We start from the raw sequence: 16,348 nt of genomic DNA on the forward strand, positions 1-16,348 counted from the left end.
ATCTCAGCCTATAGACATCAGAAGGTCCCACACCCTGATTTCTGGGTGACTCAGGCAGAGGCAGAAACTTTTTTTTTTTAAGATTTATTTATTATGTGTAGGCACCAGATCTCATTATAGATGGTTGTGAGCCGCCATGTGGGTTGCTGGGAATTGAACTCGGGACTTCTGGATGAGCAACCAGTGTTCTTAACCTCTGAGCCATCTCTCCAGCCCCAAGGTAGAAACTTTTGACCTTTGGTGGAAGAAAGGGTCACCCTTATACAGTGGGTACACATCTGCCCTCTGTGTCTTTGTGTGGGGGTGCAGCAGCAAACACTGGACAGTGACAACCCAGGATGAGGCTCACCTGGGTATAACGGCAGAGGCCAGAGTACACCCAGGAGGGAAAAGAGTCAAGGATTGGCACTAGACACTCATCAAGACACAGAGAGATACTAAAAGAAATTCAGATTAAAATGAGATAATTCAGACAGCATGGCGGCGGAGGCAGGTGGATCTCTGTGAGTTTGAGGCCAGCCTGGTCTGCACAGGACTTTATACTAAGACCCTGTCTCAAACAAATGAATAAATACTAAGACACTCATTTGTCCCCCTTTATGACCATGGACAAGTCGGCAGTGCTCGCTCAGAAGCACAGAGCAGCACTTTCTGGATTTGGGTGGCACTGGGGATGGGACCCAGAGCCCCACACACCACACAGCATGATACCACTGAGCTACATGTCCAGCCCCAGACTGGCACTTTCTGAATTTGCATGCCACAAAAACACTGACACTTTCCCCCACCCTGGAGGTCAGTTTTGCAAAAATGAATGAAAATTCCTCAAAAGGCTCAAGCCATGGGCTGGGGATACAGCTGGGGTATAGCCAATATGGATTACCAAAAAGAAAAAAATATATATATCCTAAAGACTCACACTGTCAGATTCAGCAAGTCCCCTCACTGGGGGAGACTTCTGAAGAAAGCCAGGGAGGTAACTAATAGCTTAGTCTTAGGAATGCTCACAGTGTCACCATCAACAGAGAAGCTGGAAGAAGCCAAAAGCCCACCAGTGGGCCACTAGAGTCACACATCGCTTTGGTGATCTGACTACGATGACTTTAAATCACAGGGAAATGCTGTGTAACAATTAATAAAATGCAGCTCACAGGGCTGGTGACATGGCTCAGCAGGTAGTCATTTGCCACCAGACCTGACAACTGGGTTCAATTCCCAGAACCCACACAGTGAAAGGACAGAACCGGGTCCCACAAGTGTCCTCTGACCTCTGCATGCATGTTGTCACACATGTACAACAAAGGTAAGGACTTTTAAAAAGCAGCTCCAAAAGCATTCGGTATCATACCATGTATGAGAGATTCAAATGGTCCCACAAGAAGATCCTGAAAGCTGTACATCACATCCACAGTTCCCAAAAGGGAGCAGGGTGGAGGGTGAGCTACGGCAGGGGGTTGGAGTGGGGTGGGGTGTGAGTTCTGAGATACCCAGTAAAACCCTGACAAAATATTCATAATAAACAACTAGTTTCAGGCTTGCTTCTGGAGGGATTGGTGAGGACTGAAAATACGGTGTCCACCATGAGAACACGGCCCACAGAATCAACCAACCAGGATTCACAGGTGCTTGCAGAGACCAGGGAGCCTGTAGGGGTCTGACCTAGGTCCTCTGCATATATGCTGTGGCTGAGTACCTTGGTGTTCTTGTGGGATTCCTAAGGGGGTGAGGGGAGGCTGTCTCTGATTCTTTTGCCTACTTATGGGACCCTTTTCCTCCTGCTGGGCTGCCTTGTCCAGTCTTGAGGTGGTGTTATGTGCCTGGTCTTATTGCATCTTGTTATGCCGTGTTTGGTTGATACCCCTGGGAGGCCTGCTCTTTTCTGAGGGGAGGCAGGGGGCGTGGATCTGGGGGAGAGGGGAGGTAAAGGGGGGGATCAGGGGAAGGGGAGGGTGGGGAAACTGCAGTCAGGATGTAATTTATGAGAGAAAAAGAAAATATGGTGTCCACTCTGAAGTGTAGGGGGGAGACATTTTTTAAAAGAATGTAATTAATTTTTGAGACAGAGTCTCACACTGTGTAGTGTGGGCTAATCTGTAACTAGTTACAGGTCTACCATGTAGACCAAGCTGGCTTAGGTTTTTTTTGTTTTTTTGTTTGTTTGTTTTTGAGACACTGTTTCTCTGTGTAACAGTCCTGGCTGTCCTGGAACTCACTGTGTAGACCAGGCTAGCCTAGAACTCACAGAGCTTGGCCTGCCTCTACCTCCTGAGTGCTGGGTTTAAAGGCATGTGCCACCACCGCCCGGCCCAATTCCTCCTTACAAGGTTGGTAAAGTTTTCCTTGCGCTATCACACTTCACCCTGACCGGAAGTCAGGTGAGGAGACTGAGGCTAAATGAGGCCCCGGACCGGATGCCTAGTGCTTAGCGCTCACACTCTAATGCCGGGTCACCTAAAGGGTGAAGGGATGAATGTGTCTCTAGCCTCCCCCTCCCCCGCTGCAGCGGGTCCCCAGCAGCTGGCTGGTCAGAAGCCACCCTGTCCTGTTTGCCCCTCCTACAGAACAACGACGATGTCGAGGGTCCCAGGCCTGGATGGAGCCCATGTCTGGCCAGGTGGCAGCTCTGAGCCTTCGTCCTAACCCTCAGCCCAGGAGGCAGGAGGACCTGCCGCCCTAAGTCCTCGGTCCCCACAGGATCACACCCTGCCACCCTGCTGAGCTTTGTGTTCCCAGAGGTTTCCCGGGAAACTAGCTCACACGACGCAGATGGGCTGTATTTTTAGAATGGCGTCCTCTCTTCTCCCTCTGCCCTTTCCTCCCCTCCTGTCTGCTGTGTGCGCACTCATCCATCCACCCCAGTGGGAGCTCAGCAAGGCGCCCACCTCAGAGAAACCTCCCTCATTAGGACTTTCCTAGCCACCTGCCTCCCTGACACCCACCTCATCTCAAGGCACCGGGATGTCCCGCCCTCCCCCACCCGCTGTGAAGCCACCTGGAGGCCCGTCTCTCTAGGGACCGTGCTATTAAAAGGGCTGAGGGTGGGCAGTGCAAGGACAGATGGTCTGTGATGGGGGAGTGGCAGGGAAGGGGTGGGGAGAGATAATGAGAGAACCCAGACTGCCTCCGCCCTAGGGAGATGGTCAGTTCAGCCTGCTGGGGGAGAATGCGGGGGGGGGGGGGGGGGGGGGGGGGGACGATGGAGGGGGCGCTGTCCGGCAGAGGCTAGAGTGACATTTCCCTGAGGGCAGCAAAGGACATTCTTCCTCAGGAGGTTACATCCCCCCCCCCCCCAGCAGCTGGGTGGTGGAGGAAGTATGTCTTCCTGGTGGAGCCCGGTTGAGATCTGAGTGAAGCAGGTGGATGACAGGCAGCCCTGGGGCCTGAAAATGCCACCATATTCTCTCCCCTCTGCTCTTTTTCCTCTAGACCACTCATTCCCTAGAGGCTTGTGGAGCCTTCAATCGAAACAGGGCTGGGGTGGCCCCCAACCCTCCCACTTACAGTGGTCAGGCCACGCCATGGTCCCTACAGTGCTGGGCAGTGTCCGCCATCACTCACTGCCCGGCTTTGTGTGGACAGATCACAAGGAGGCCGCTGTCATGCAGAGGAGCTGTGGCCTCCATTGCCCACCATGGAAAGCTTAGGGGGTGGGGTGGGGCTGCAGAGACCGCAGCTGCATGAGGCCATGCTGGGCTGGGCTGTAGCTGTGCGGTGCCCATCCGGAGGGGATCTCTACTTCCTGTCTCCAGCACCACATGGAAGAAAGAAAAACTGAAACGTTAGACTTTTGTCTCCCGCTCAAGTACTAGTCAGGCCCCACCCTGCTATTTCTAGGTGGACCTGTCAGTCAGTGTAGGACAGGCAGGGGAAGGATGCTGGAGATACATATGGGGATTTTAGAGTGTCTCCCCAGTGGGACTCCTTCCAACATTCATTGTCCTGGGGTGTTCCTTGCCCCCCGAGAGCCCATTAACTGCCCACCCAGAAACACTAGAAGGGAGTCACAAGACCTGAGCAGCGTCAAGGCGACAAACGACAAACGACGTCCAGGTGTTCCAGGGACGCCAAGGCGGAAGAGAGGACTGAGGGAGGCGTCTGTTTTCCACCTACGAGGGCACCTGGCCAGTCAAGATCAAGGCCAGTCCCTGCTGCCCAGCTGTGCTGCATTCCTGACAGTTACAAGGCCTATCATCACAAGAATAGCCAAATGAACAAACACCAGAAGGCCAACAGCCCTCGGGGGAGGGGTCCCCAGCACAGGGAAGGAGGTCACAAGGACAGCCACCAAACCTGCACATCCCAACACCCTTCCAGATGTGGCTGGTCCAGGGTCCCCCACTGCTCCAACCACACCTGACCCTGAACCCCAGAACCACCCCCTTTCTTCTCATTAGGGGGCGGAGCCATCCCCCCTGGATGCTGCCTGCCCCTTTTCCCTATCCTGACCACAGAGGGTGGGAACCCTTCTTCAGTGTCTCCATCTCACTAATGAAGACAGCATGGAAGGAGAGGCGTGCTCCAGGGAAGGTGCTGTGAACCCGGGGAGGGTCCGGGAACGTCCCCATGCAGCAGGGGTTCCACCTCCCTGGGGAGATGCAGGCTGGACCTGAGGACATAGGATGCTTCTTCTCTGGCTGGCTTTCCAGTTTCCCCTCTAACTGCTGCCCCTGGGTTTGTTCTAGACCTGAAAGAGACCTGCTCTCCTGCTTTCTCACGGGGTTCCTACAAGTGTCTGCTCCCCGACCCCAGCCATTATCATGTTCTTCATTGGCTACAAACTGGAAGACGATGTTAGTTCCTGTCAGTGAGGCCTCCAGGGCGGGGAGGGGACTGCTGGGGGCAGCCTGGTAGCCTGCCAACGCTGTAATTCTGCGGCTGGGTACAAAGCCTAAAGGAAATGCCATAGGTGTGCTGAGAGACGTATCTGAGGACCCCCAAACTCTGCTAGAAGAATGAAAATGCTCAAGCAGTTCACGAGAACGGAAGACCACTTACATAGAGAGCACCCACGCTTAGGATGTCATGCAACCCTAAAAAAGACAGCGTCACTCTGAAACACACAGTTAGGGACAAGGATGTGCCACACAGTAAGTATAAAAAAAAAATCCCATTTACCCTGTCTCGAAAAACCAAAAAAAAAAAAAAATCCCATTTATGTAAGAAATATGCACCAAGCAGGTGCCTGTGTCAGCAAAATCAAAACGAAATCCGCACATGACTCCAGGTAAAGTAACAATTCACCTGTCAGGAAGGGTGTTGGTTTGGAGGTGATCAAACAGGTTTCTATTCCATATATCAAATTTCATCTCCTCTAAGACACCACTGGATCATAGGCAACACATTTTACACATCGATGAGGACAAAAACCACTTGCAATAAACCATAGTGTTTCCCCCACTTTATCTTACAGATAAACTATAACACACACACACACACACACACACACACACACACACACACACACACACACACTCCAGAACTTCCCATGCACACCTTTGGCCCAGCTTCCCACAATGGTCTCATGCTATGGAGGCACAAATATAGTTGGAAGAGATATGAAAGACAGCATGGGTACCGCGCTGTCAGCAGGCCTGATGCTGGGGTGCGGGGGTTCAGGACCTAGTAACACTTGGCTGTCACGGCTCCTCACTCTCCAGCTGGCACAGGCCCCATCCTTGGTTTTTCCTAACTGTGACACTCTGGAAGAAAGTCTGGTCAGTGAACTTGAACAATGCCCTCAGTCTGTGCTCGATCTTGATTAGGTTCAATGTCAGGCATTTGGGGCAAGGACAGAGGCGAAACCGCGTGCGGGCTCAGACCTGCCTGGCCAGTGGACTCATGGTGCTGCTCCGAGCCGCCGCCACAGGGGCTGGCGACCTTGATCGTGGATGGGAGGTGTCACCTGCTGGGCTTCTCTGCTGCTGGAACTATCTCTCTTTGTAACTGGTTATCACACAGGAAGGTACTCCGCCAACACCCCCTTTCTTCTCATGCTTTCCCAGGCTAATTTTAGTAGCCCTTGATGACTCTTGTCCACAATTCTTACTGTGGCGTTGGTCAAATGATAATTTTCTATTTCCATCCTTCTGTCCAGTTGCTAGCTGGGAGTCTGTGAGAAAGGGCTACCCTTTCTCCTCCATGTAGCTATCCATCCCATCATTTCACCATACCACAACAGACTCTTAGAGATTGATTCCACAGAACATAAATTCTGTTTGGCCACCTCGCATCCCTTCTCAGTTGGCACTTTGTCCTTTCAACACGAACCCATCACGTTTTGAGCAACCACTAACTGTCCGGCTGCATTTGGCACTGCACATACTTCTCTAGGGTTCTCTGCATGCCCCATGGCACCTTCTTCTCCAGGGTCCCAGGCTGTTGTTACAGAGGATGCGGTTTAGGAAGCAGGATGTGGAAACAAGTATCACTGCTCCAGGTCCTATCTGCCCAGAGCCAGGGGATGTACGGTACTAACATGAACGTTTGCTCTACATCCATCCTCCTGTGACCATACAAGGAGCCTGGAACTAGACTTCTAACTCCTTTAAGTACAGTTGGACACCACCACAGATTTAATCGAGCTTCTTTCCTTTATCAAATGGTGAGAAATCTGGCTTATATTATCCTTTTCTTTGTCAGTGCTGAAAATCAAACTTGGGGCCTGTGCATGCTGGGGGATCCATCATGTTTTATTTCATCAGGTACAAAAAGATTTAGAATTGTCGCCTACAAGATGAGGGACGTGTGTGTGTGTGTGTGTGTGTGTGTGTGTGTGTGTGTGTGTGTGTGTGTGTGTGTGTAGGATCAAGGTGACATCAGGTGTTCTCTTTGATGGTGCTCCACCTCACACATCAAGGTAGGGTCTCCCCTAAACTTGGAGTTCCCATCTCAGTCATGCAGCTTACTCTGCAAATCTTTTTGCTTCCTTAGGATTACAGATGGCAGCATTTCCACGGGTTCTGGGGGGCTGAACTCTGGTCCTCACTTGTGGGGTGTCTCCCAGTCCATTGTGAGTTCTCACCACTCATGGATTTGTCTTTGAAATCACAGCGGACTGTTTGGAACTTTAAGATTGACTTTTAATAACAGCTCCCTCGGCTGGGCGTGGTGCCTGCCTTTAATCCCAGCACTCAGAAGCAGGGGCCGGAGGATCTCTGCAAATTTGAGGCCAGCCGGGTCTACAGAGTGAACTCCAGGACAGCTAGAGCCACATAGAGAGACCAAAGCAAACCAAACAAACAATCCAGCTCCCTCACAGGCCTCCGAAGAAAACGGGGACATAAATGGCTTCAGCTTCCTTGCCCTCCAATCCCTGCCTCGGGTCCTCTCACTGCTGCTGGTCCCCGCCTGCCATCCCGGTCTCTGCAGCAGCATTCTCCAGAGCACACTGTGCTGCTGACACCGCTCTACTATCTCCAGGCTCCTGAGACAGCAAGGGCAGCCGAGCTGTGCTGCCAACTTGCCATGAACTGTGGGGTGCTCCCAGCCTCAGAGGTGGCCAGATTTCAAGCATGCGCTCAAGATGGCCAGCGGCTCTCTCTGAAGCTGGAAGTGGAGGCACAGCACCACTGTGTGACTCCGTTCCTCTAGACAACACAGCTCCAGGCAGGAACCTTCTAGTCCCTAGACCCAGGGCACAGGGAACAGAAATCCTAACCACATCCACTGGCAGCAACTGTGTGGAGCCCAAGCAGGGTCCCGCTTCAGCAGAGATGATGCCAACCCGATACCCGTTGTCCCCCTTTCCTCACTGAGAGGTCCCAGAATTTTAGATGAGCAGGTGGGCAATGGGACTGATACTCATGACCGTGAGATGTAACATCTGAGTGTGTAGCATGCGACTTGGGCGTAGCATTCTTTAAGGATGAGGTATATCGTTGTTTTGTTTTGGTGTGTGCATGGATGGGTGTGCACGTGCTATAACCTGCTTGTGAAGGTCAGAGGACACTTTGTGGGAGTCAGTTCTCGGGTTTCGGTGGCTGGAACTCAGGTTATCGGGCCCCGCGACAAATGCCTTTATCCAGTGAACCATCATCTCACTGGCCCGAGATAAACCGGGCTTTGGCTCTTTCTGCCGGTTGGCTAGAACGCAGATATGATGGCAGGAGCTTGAGCAGCCACCTTGGATGCAGAGGCAGGATGCGAGGAATGACAGGGGCAATAGATAGAGCAGCACCCAAGCAACACAGGTAACTAGGAATCCAGGCCCCGTGTGGAAGAGGGGGACAATCTGCTTCATCTGTGACTGTCATCGGGTTTCTGTCACATACAGTTGACACTAATGTACGTTTGAGACAATTTTTCTTGGCGAAGAGACCCACCCTACATGCACAAAGAGGTCACAGGGAGGGAACGGGCGGGCCTTTTCCACATGCACACAGGAAGTGCCCATGCTCCTGGTCCTGCAGTCAGCCCACGGCAGTCTCCCACCCACTACATCCCCACAGCAACAACAGTCCCCTGCTGACATTCTCTCCGGGGGTCTTGAGCTCCCATCCCTGGCCCACAGCTCACAGGACTGCACTGGTTGGCACCCGCACGGGTAACCGCGACCTACCCGAGTTCAAAGCTTCGTTTGGCGCTTTCGTCACAGATTCTCAAAGTTCCTCAGCACAGGCATCCCACTCAACTCAGCTGTGTCTGCCCGGCCTGGCGAATTTCCCAGAAACCAAGACACACTTGTCCCGGATCCTGGTGCAGGATTCAGAAAGGTGATAAGCTGAGGCAGCAGACCTCCCCTAGCCCAGATTCTGTAACACGCTCTCAGGACAGAGGCTGACACACACCTTCCTAAGGGCATTTTCCTCACCAAGGCCTCTCCAAACCACCTGTTTAATTAGCACTTTAGAAATCGATGTCCCACGGAAAAGGACCGCACGGCGCCAACCACCTGCCAGCCTCCTCCTCTCAAGTGCCCGGTCTGTAGGAGGATGCCACCTGTGTCATCTCCTCATGTGGCAGCATCCATGCCTCCCTTGGAGGGTCTGAAATCCTTAATCTACGTGCTTTAGGTAGGGATGATGGTGGCCCAGTGGTGAGCAGGTGACCCAAGCCATTCACCGGCCAGACATAATCTGGGCACAGGTCACTGGTGGACCTCACAAATGTGAAGGCCTGCAATGCTCTGAGATATGACCTTGACCTCTCCATCCTGCCTCGGCTGCCCAGGGACGGTCACATGTGTGTGCCACCTCATCCAGTTAAACTTGGAAACTTTGGAGGGCATCATTTGAGGTCTATTGTTCTCTGAACATCCACATGACAGTCAAGGTTTTGTTTTTAAGTTTTTTTTCCCTCTCTCCGAGACAGGGTTTCTCTGTGTAACTCTGGCTGTCCTGGCACTCGCTCTGTAGACTAGGCTGGCCTCCAACTCACAGAGATCTGCTTGCCTCTGCCTCCCGAGCACTAGGGTTAAAGGCGTGTGATACACACACACACACACACACACACACACACACACACACACACACACACACACACGATCACCCCACCCCACACTCAAAGTTTTAATCTGAGCATTGCAGACCCTGGGTTCGGTGGCCAGGGATGCTCCATGAGAACAGTCAAACATCCCCAATTCTAAGAACTCTGAAATCTGAACCATCTTTGGTCTCAGTCATGTAAGAGATACGAGACCTGTAGGCTTCAGGCCCTGTCTCAGGAACTAGGGAGAAAACACTGACAACAGATTCCAACCTGTGTGGGGCTGGAGCAGAGCAAACAACTGTCAGATCTGTGTGCTTTTGCAGATGGAGGCCACGGAAGGGACAGAGTGCGGACTGGGGGTTGCAGTTTAAATCAGGGTGGTTAGAGGTGTCACCTTGCTGAAGAGACATAAGCAAAGGCTTGAGGAAGGCAAGAAGAAGGCCTGGGAGTCTGGGAAGAGCATCCAAGATAGAGGAACAACCAAGGTCAAAGGTGAGTGCTTGTCTGCTTGGTGGGTTCAAGGAAAGGAAACAGGCAATTGGAGCAGAGCAGTGGGGGAGAGGACAGGGCATGAGCAGAAAAGGCGGAGTAGAGCCAGTCACATCAGCCTTGAAAGCTGATAGAGAAACTGAGGCAGGGCCCCGAGGTGGCTCCTATAACCCCAGCACTTGGGAGGTAGAGGCCGAAGTTCAGAAGTTCAAGATCATCCTCAGCTACACAGAAAGTATGAGACCAGATGGGATGAAAGAAGCCCTCTGAGCCGGGTGCTTTAAGCAGAAACAGCAGGGCCTTCAGATATGAAAGACACGGGGGGGGGGGGGGGGGGGTAGGCAGAGGGCAGGGTGGCTTGACACTTGTTCTGGGTCACTGGGAAAATCTTGGGGAGAAGAGGCCAGGGGAAGGGGAAGGTGTCTGTTTTCAGACATGGGCCAGGTGGAGGAGAGACAGGGCAGAAAAATGAAGAAGAGTGGAGTGTGTACCCAGGTCTTCGGGAGGCTGGCGCTTCCAACATGAACTCGGAGACCAGACAGAGTCCACAGGTGAGTATGAGGACCAGAGTGATGTTCTATGGAAGCCAAGTGGATGGGGCACACGGCCACGTCTTAGAGAGGGCTCAGGGTGAGGCCGGACCTCCACTCAGAGCAGGCTTTTGTTGGAATCCTCAGGGAAGAGTTCCTTGCTGGGCGCATCAGAGGATGATCCGTCATGAGGAAGGGCCTAAGGAATCTGCCGGTCCCAACAACCAAATGAACAAGAGTGGAGCCCAACTTGCCTTTCCAAGTCCCCCCTGTCCTGGGCTCAAAGGGCCAAGTGAAGCTCAGCATCTGTCCCTACGGAAACCACACACACAGTCATACAGTGGGCTCAGGGGGTCTTTCCGGCCTGGAGAGAGGCTGTTCTCCCCACATTCCAATGGGCACACCACCATCCACTCTAGGACAGTACAGGGCTCTTCAAATACAGGAATTGCCAAAGGTGCCTCCTGAGCCATGGTGGTGAACCCCCAAGTCAACTTTGACCCCCGTCATGTGCCAGAGAGCACCCCACAGCTGGGAAGGCTTTGGCATCAACAGCCTAGCACCCTGCCATGTGGGTGAGGAGCAGGCTTGGGCATTATCTACAAGGATCACCTCACCACGGGAAGGGTCCTGGCCCCACCCCAGCCTACCAGGCACATCCACCACAGCGTATCAAGGGGTTAACACTGCTAAAAGCCATTTCTGGTACCCAAGGTCTGGCCACCAGAGTCATGGGGAAACAATGTTGGATACAGAGTATGGCCTGAAGGTTACAAACACTAGACTCAGCTATGGGGCCATGCCCATACTCTGGAGAAAGACACCCAGTATTTCCTCTGTGTCCTCCAAAGTGACTGAGGCCCCTGTCTCTTCCCACCTGCCTTGGATGGGGCACACCCACAGGCATAGTACCAACCCTGCTACCTGCCTGAAGTGGGCTGAAGAAGCTGGTATGTCCCAAAGATGTGTGTTCCATCAGTCACTCTGCAGCAGACATTTCATCCAAAGATTGGACTTCAAAGGCTTAAGAGCCAGGAAGAGTGTGGGTCTCTCTATCTCTGTCTGTCTGTCTCTCTGTCTCTGTCTGTCTGTCTGTCTGTCTGTCTGTCTCTCTCTCTCTCTCTCTCTCTCTCTCTGTGTGTGTGTGTGTGTGTGTGTGTGTGTGTGTGTGTGTGTGTGTGTGTACACATTCTTCTGTACCTGAGGGGACTAGGGTGTGGCAGACAGGGTGGATGCACACAGCCAATTCAGGCTTCCATGGAGCTTTCTCAGCTGAGCCGAGGACTACATCGGGGTACAGTCAAGCTCAGCTCCAGGTCATACAGCCAGGGCTGATGGGAAGCATCCCGGCAGTCCCCAACCCTGAGGGACCTGCCCACCTTCTCCGCAGAAGGTCACTTTCCAGTACCAGGTCTGATAAATCTTCATTATCTTGGTGGCGTCATCAAGATGAATTTTCATGACCTGAACTTGACTCCCTCACAGTTCTGGAGGGCTGAAGCCCTGCAATCAGCACTGCTGGGTGAAGTCAAGGGGTCTGGGAGGCAGACTCCTCCCTTCCTCCAGGCAGTGCTCCTCCCATCTTGGCTCGGTGGCCCTCCCTATCACCTGGCCAACAGCAGAGCAGCTTGCTCTGGGCCTCTGTTTCTGTATTAGGACAGTTTCTGCCCACCTCTTACGGGGGGTAGGGGGGAGTAGGTACACAGAGGGCCCACCTGCTAATCCAGGAACTTTCTCCAGATGAAATCTTCAATCTCATCAGCATGGTCCCTTTAGTATGTATGCTAACCTTCCTAGGTTCGAAGGACTAAGGTCAAAATACCCGCTTAGGGCCATTCTTCTGGCTAGTACACCCTGAATACATAAAGGGGAAACTGAGGTATGTATTTATGCTATGAGGCGGAAAGTAGGAAAATGCATACTGTAGCTCTACCTCTGCCTGGGATGCTCACTTGGCTGCAGAATCTTTTCCCCCTCAGTTCTGGAAGGCCAGCTCACACATGCCCTTAGACCGACTTCATCCCTAGATCTCCCCCTCAGCAAGACAGATCTAGCACTCTCTCTGAGCTTGCCGGACGAGCTTCCTTGGAACCACAGCCCTCACACTTCTCTCCTGAATCTGCGAGTTTTCAGTTTTATTTATCTGTATTTTTATTTTTGTTGAGGCTATCTCCCTCTGTAACCCAGGCTAGCCCAAACCTACCATCTTCCCTCAGCCTCCTAAGTGTTAGGATCACAGGTGTGAACGGTCATGCCTGGCTAGTTCTCAGTTTGCAAGAGCAGAACTTAAGTGCTGGGGATGCTGCTCGGTTGGTACAGGGCTTGCCTGGTGTGAATTTAAATCATGGGTTCAATCCCCAGCACCATACCAACGGGACATGGTGGCACACTCTCATAACTCCAGCACTTGGGAAGTGGAGGCAGGAGGATCCGAATATCAAGGTCATCTTCAGTTTATACTAAGTTCAAGGCCAACCTGAGCTACAAAAGAGTCTGCCTTTAAAAAAAAAGGTAAACTTGATGTTCATGTAACATGCATTCACCAGAAAAATGAGGAAAGAAGTAGTAAAAACTGTGTACGTCCTGGGAGACAGAGGAAAGGCGCCGTGATTTCTGCCATCTACTCACCATGGCTTTTTCAATGCCCATAACCACCCCGAAAAAGCTTTGTTTTGGGGCTAAAGAGCTCCAGCCTTGAAAATGAAAATGCTACTTTTTAACACAGGAAATGGGGTTCTAAGGAAACGTCTCTGACTCTAGAGTAGCTCTCCTGGCTGAAGTCCAGCCAGTCCTCTACGTAACCTCCTGGAAGTGATTTTTCTGTTTTGTGCCTCAGTTCCCTTAAAAGGGGAAGGACGCTGCTCACGTGATGGCACCTCAGACTGCGCCCGAACAAGCGGAGAATGCCACATACCTGCCAGCCGTCACCACCACTGTCACCACATACCTGTCACCACATACCTGTCATCACACAGTCTGCAGGGGACACCTGTGTGGCGGGTAAACCACCTCTGGCAGTGCATGTGTCCACAGCTGCTTCAAACTGGCTCTGGCCACTTTCTCCAATGAATAATGACAGGCGTCCTCAGTGGACACCTCTGTGCTCACCCTGATTTGTTCCTAAAACTTCAACTGCAGGGGCACAATCACACATTGTTACGACCTGATACACCACTACCAATTTTGCTCTTCATGAGAGTGGTACCAGCTTCTCTTCCATACAGTGGGACAGAGTGTCCATCTCCCCACATCTGAGGACCTGGAAACCCCACTTCCTGACCCCACTCCTCCCAGCTGGGGACTAAGTTTTCAAGTATATGAGGCTATGGGACCGTTCTCATTCAAACCACCATAGTCATGGAGTGTCTCCCACAGTTTTACAGGATACATTTAAATAGTGCCTGATCATTGGTGGGCCTGTTGAGGGGAAACTGAGGCACAGAACTGCCTTTGGGGACTGGAATTGGGACCCCGACTCTTCCTTCTCCAGCTCATTCATCTCAGTACACACCACTGCTTCACTGGGGTGCTGGGCTGTAGTGAGGGAGTGGGATTTCCTGGTCCTCAGAGGCCTACTGTACAGAGAGCCCATGAGGGGATTAGGAGACCCTGGAGGGGACTGGATACTGTGGAGAAGAGGGGACAGGAGACCTCAGGGCACTGAGGAGTGAGCTCAGAGACCAAGGTAGATCACCTGCCAGATGCTTCTCTGTCTCAGAAGACCTCATGACATCTCTTAGGTGTCTCTATGAGACAATAAGCTGGAGGTATCGAGGTGGTGGCGGCGCACACCTTTAATCCTGGCACTCGAGAGGCAGAGCCAGGCAGATCTCTGTGAGTTCGAGGACAGCCTGGTCTACAGAGCGAGATCCAGGACAGGCACCAAAGCTACACAGAGAAACCCTGTCTTAAAAAAAAAAAAGCTGGAGGTTAAACAGCCTGTTTGAGATCACTACTATCTGTGGCTAGAGTTTGAATCCAAACCTATGAGACAGGAAGAAGACCAAAGGGGGCTGGGGGAGGGGAGGTGTTGAGGGAGATAACAAGAAGGGACGCAGAACTTATGGCATAGCCCAGGCTGGCCCTAAACGCACCATCCTCATGCTTCAGCCTCCGGGTGACAAGACTACAGGTGTGCCACCACACCTGGCCACTGCTGGGCCGAGCACATTGGGGGGCTTACGACAGTAAGAGTCCTGTGGAAACCTGGCCAGGGTTCAGAAAGCCTGCCCCAGCTCACCGAGAGCCTGAGAGCACCCTGCACACGGAACCAATGTCCAGACCCCCACTGTGGGGCCATCATTATATTATCCACTCCCTCTGAGGGCCAGATGGGGATGAGAGGACCTGGTTCTGCCCTGAAGCAGGACTCTGAACCCCAGGCTTCACAGACCCTCTCCTCCAGTCTGAGTGTTTTGGGGAAGTTAATGTGGCTACAGCTCTCTTCAAGGTGAATGGCCAGGTCTGTCTCAGTGAGTGCCATAAGGAAAAGCTGGAAGGAGGTGGTGGGCGCCAAAAACACCCAGCCAGGGGTTCCAAGGCCCCAGGAAATCTCCACCTGCCCTTCTCAAGGCCCCAGGAAATCTCCACCTGCCCTTCTCTATGAGCCCAGCACGGCCCACTGTGGTTTAGCATACAGCCCAAACCCTCATCTGGCCTACTTTCCTCTTCTAACACCCCACCACACACACATGCACGCGCGCGCGCGCACACGCACACACACACACACAGACCAAATTTTCACCTACTTCCCTCCTGTAACTCCATCCACCACCATCCCTACCACACACACGCTCACACACACACACACACACACACACACACACACACACACACACACAGGCCCTCCAGTGCTACGCCACTCCCAGATCAAGTCACTCACACCCTAGGGTACACACAGACCACCCCTTGACTCTTCAGCTTGAAATGTGACCTCCCTTTCCATGAACAGAAAGTTCTACTTTCAGTGCTTTTCAAAGCAGCCGCCTGCTCTAATCTTGGAACCCTTCTGCTCCCTGCCCCTGATCTCATCCCGTTTCCTGAGTACACACGCAGGGCTGCGGCCCCTTCCTCACCTTACAGCAAGGGTCCTGTGTTCTACCAGGACCCCAGGTGTCGGAAGGCATCTCTTGGAATATGTTCATCAGGTACACATGGGTGGAGCACCTGACAAAGGCCCAGCTGGGTCCAATGGGGTCTGGACAGGGGCTGTCACCTCCAGCCCAGGTGTCCACCTCCACCCTGAACACAGAAGCCTCCAGTGCTGCTGGGCTTCACGTGTGAGGAGCATCTACCGTTCAGACACCTGGCCCCTGTCCTTCCTCCCTTTCCCATCTCCTCTAGGCATCTATCTTCTCCAAGACATTCCAGCCACTGGCCCCAGGATGCCCTCAGCAGGACATCTGGTTTCTTCTCCCCGGTGGCCCCAAGGTGGATGGCCCCAGCCATCACGATTTAACCTAGCTTCCACCTTCCCAGGCCACTTGACTCTACTTCCAGCAAGAAACTTCTCCCCAGAGAGAAAGGTGGTTCTGACCATCACAGGAGAGCAGGAAGAGGCCCTTCACAGGTTCTCCCCGCTCCCCCAGGAGGCCCAGGGCTGCTTTCTCGGGGGACACGCCAGAGTTGATTGGAAGACAGACTCCGGAGCTCCTTGGGGGATGCTGCTGGGAGCTCCGCTGGCGGGACACCTCGGGGGCCTCTCCCGCGGTCTGCGATCCCGCGGCGCAGGCGCTCCACCCTCCCAGACGCCGGCGCGGGGGACTCGGTAGAGCCCGGTGTGCCTCAGGTTTCGCTCCACTGGGAACGCGCACCCGGGAGTGTCCCTTCCAACCCGGGCCACCGCGCCTCGAGCCCGCTCCCAGTCGGAAAGCGGCAGCGGCGATCGATCGGCGGCGGGCTGG

The 16,348-nt window shown here is 53.1% G+C and overlaps 1 protein-coding gene and 1 long non-coding RNA gene across 5 annotated transcripts in view; both read right to left on the reverse strand.

Moving 5' to 3' along the window:
- Positions 1-16,348, reverse strand: part of Ndrg4 (NDRG family member 4) — a 36,442-nt gene that overhangs the window by 19,493 nt on the left and 601 nt on the right. The gene's annotated exons all lie outside the window — the stretch shown is intronic.
- LOC128104672 (uncharacterized) lies at positions 3,204-16,346 on the reverse strand. Its single transcript, XR_008216046.1, has 3 exons — positions 15,036-16,346; positions 4,011-15,003; positions 3,204-3,739 (listed from the first exon to the last, which is right to left on the reverse strand). It is a non-coding gene; the product is annotated as an uncharacterized LOC128104672 (long non-coding RNA).

The sequence above is a fragment of the Peromyscus californicus genome, unplaced genomic scaffold, assembly GCF_007827085.1.
Source record: "Peromyscus californicus insignis strain IS unplaced genomic scaffold, ASM782708v3 Scaffold_8__1_contigs__length_139910024, whole genome shotgun sequence".
Lineage (NCBI taxonomy): Eukaryota > Metazoa > Chordata > Mammalia > Rodentia > Cricetidae > Peromyscus > Peromyscus californicus.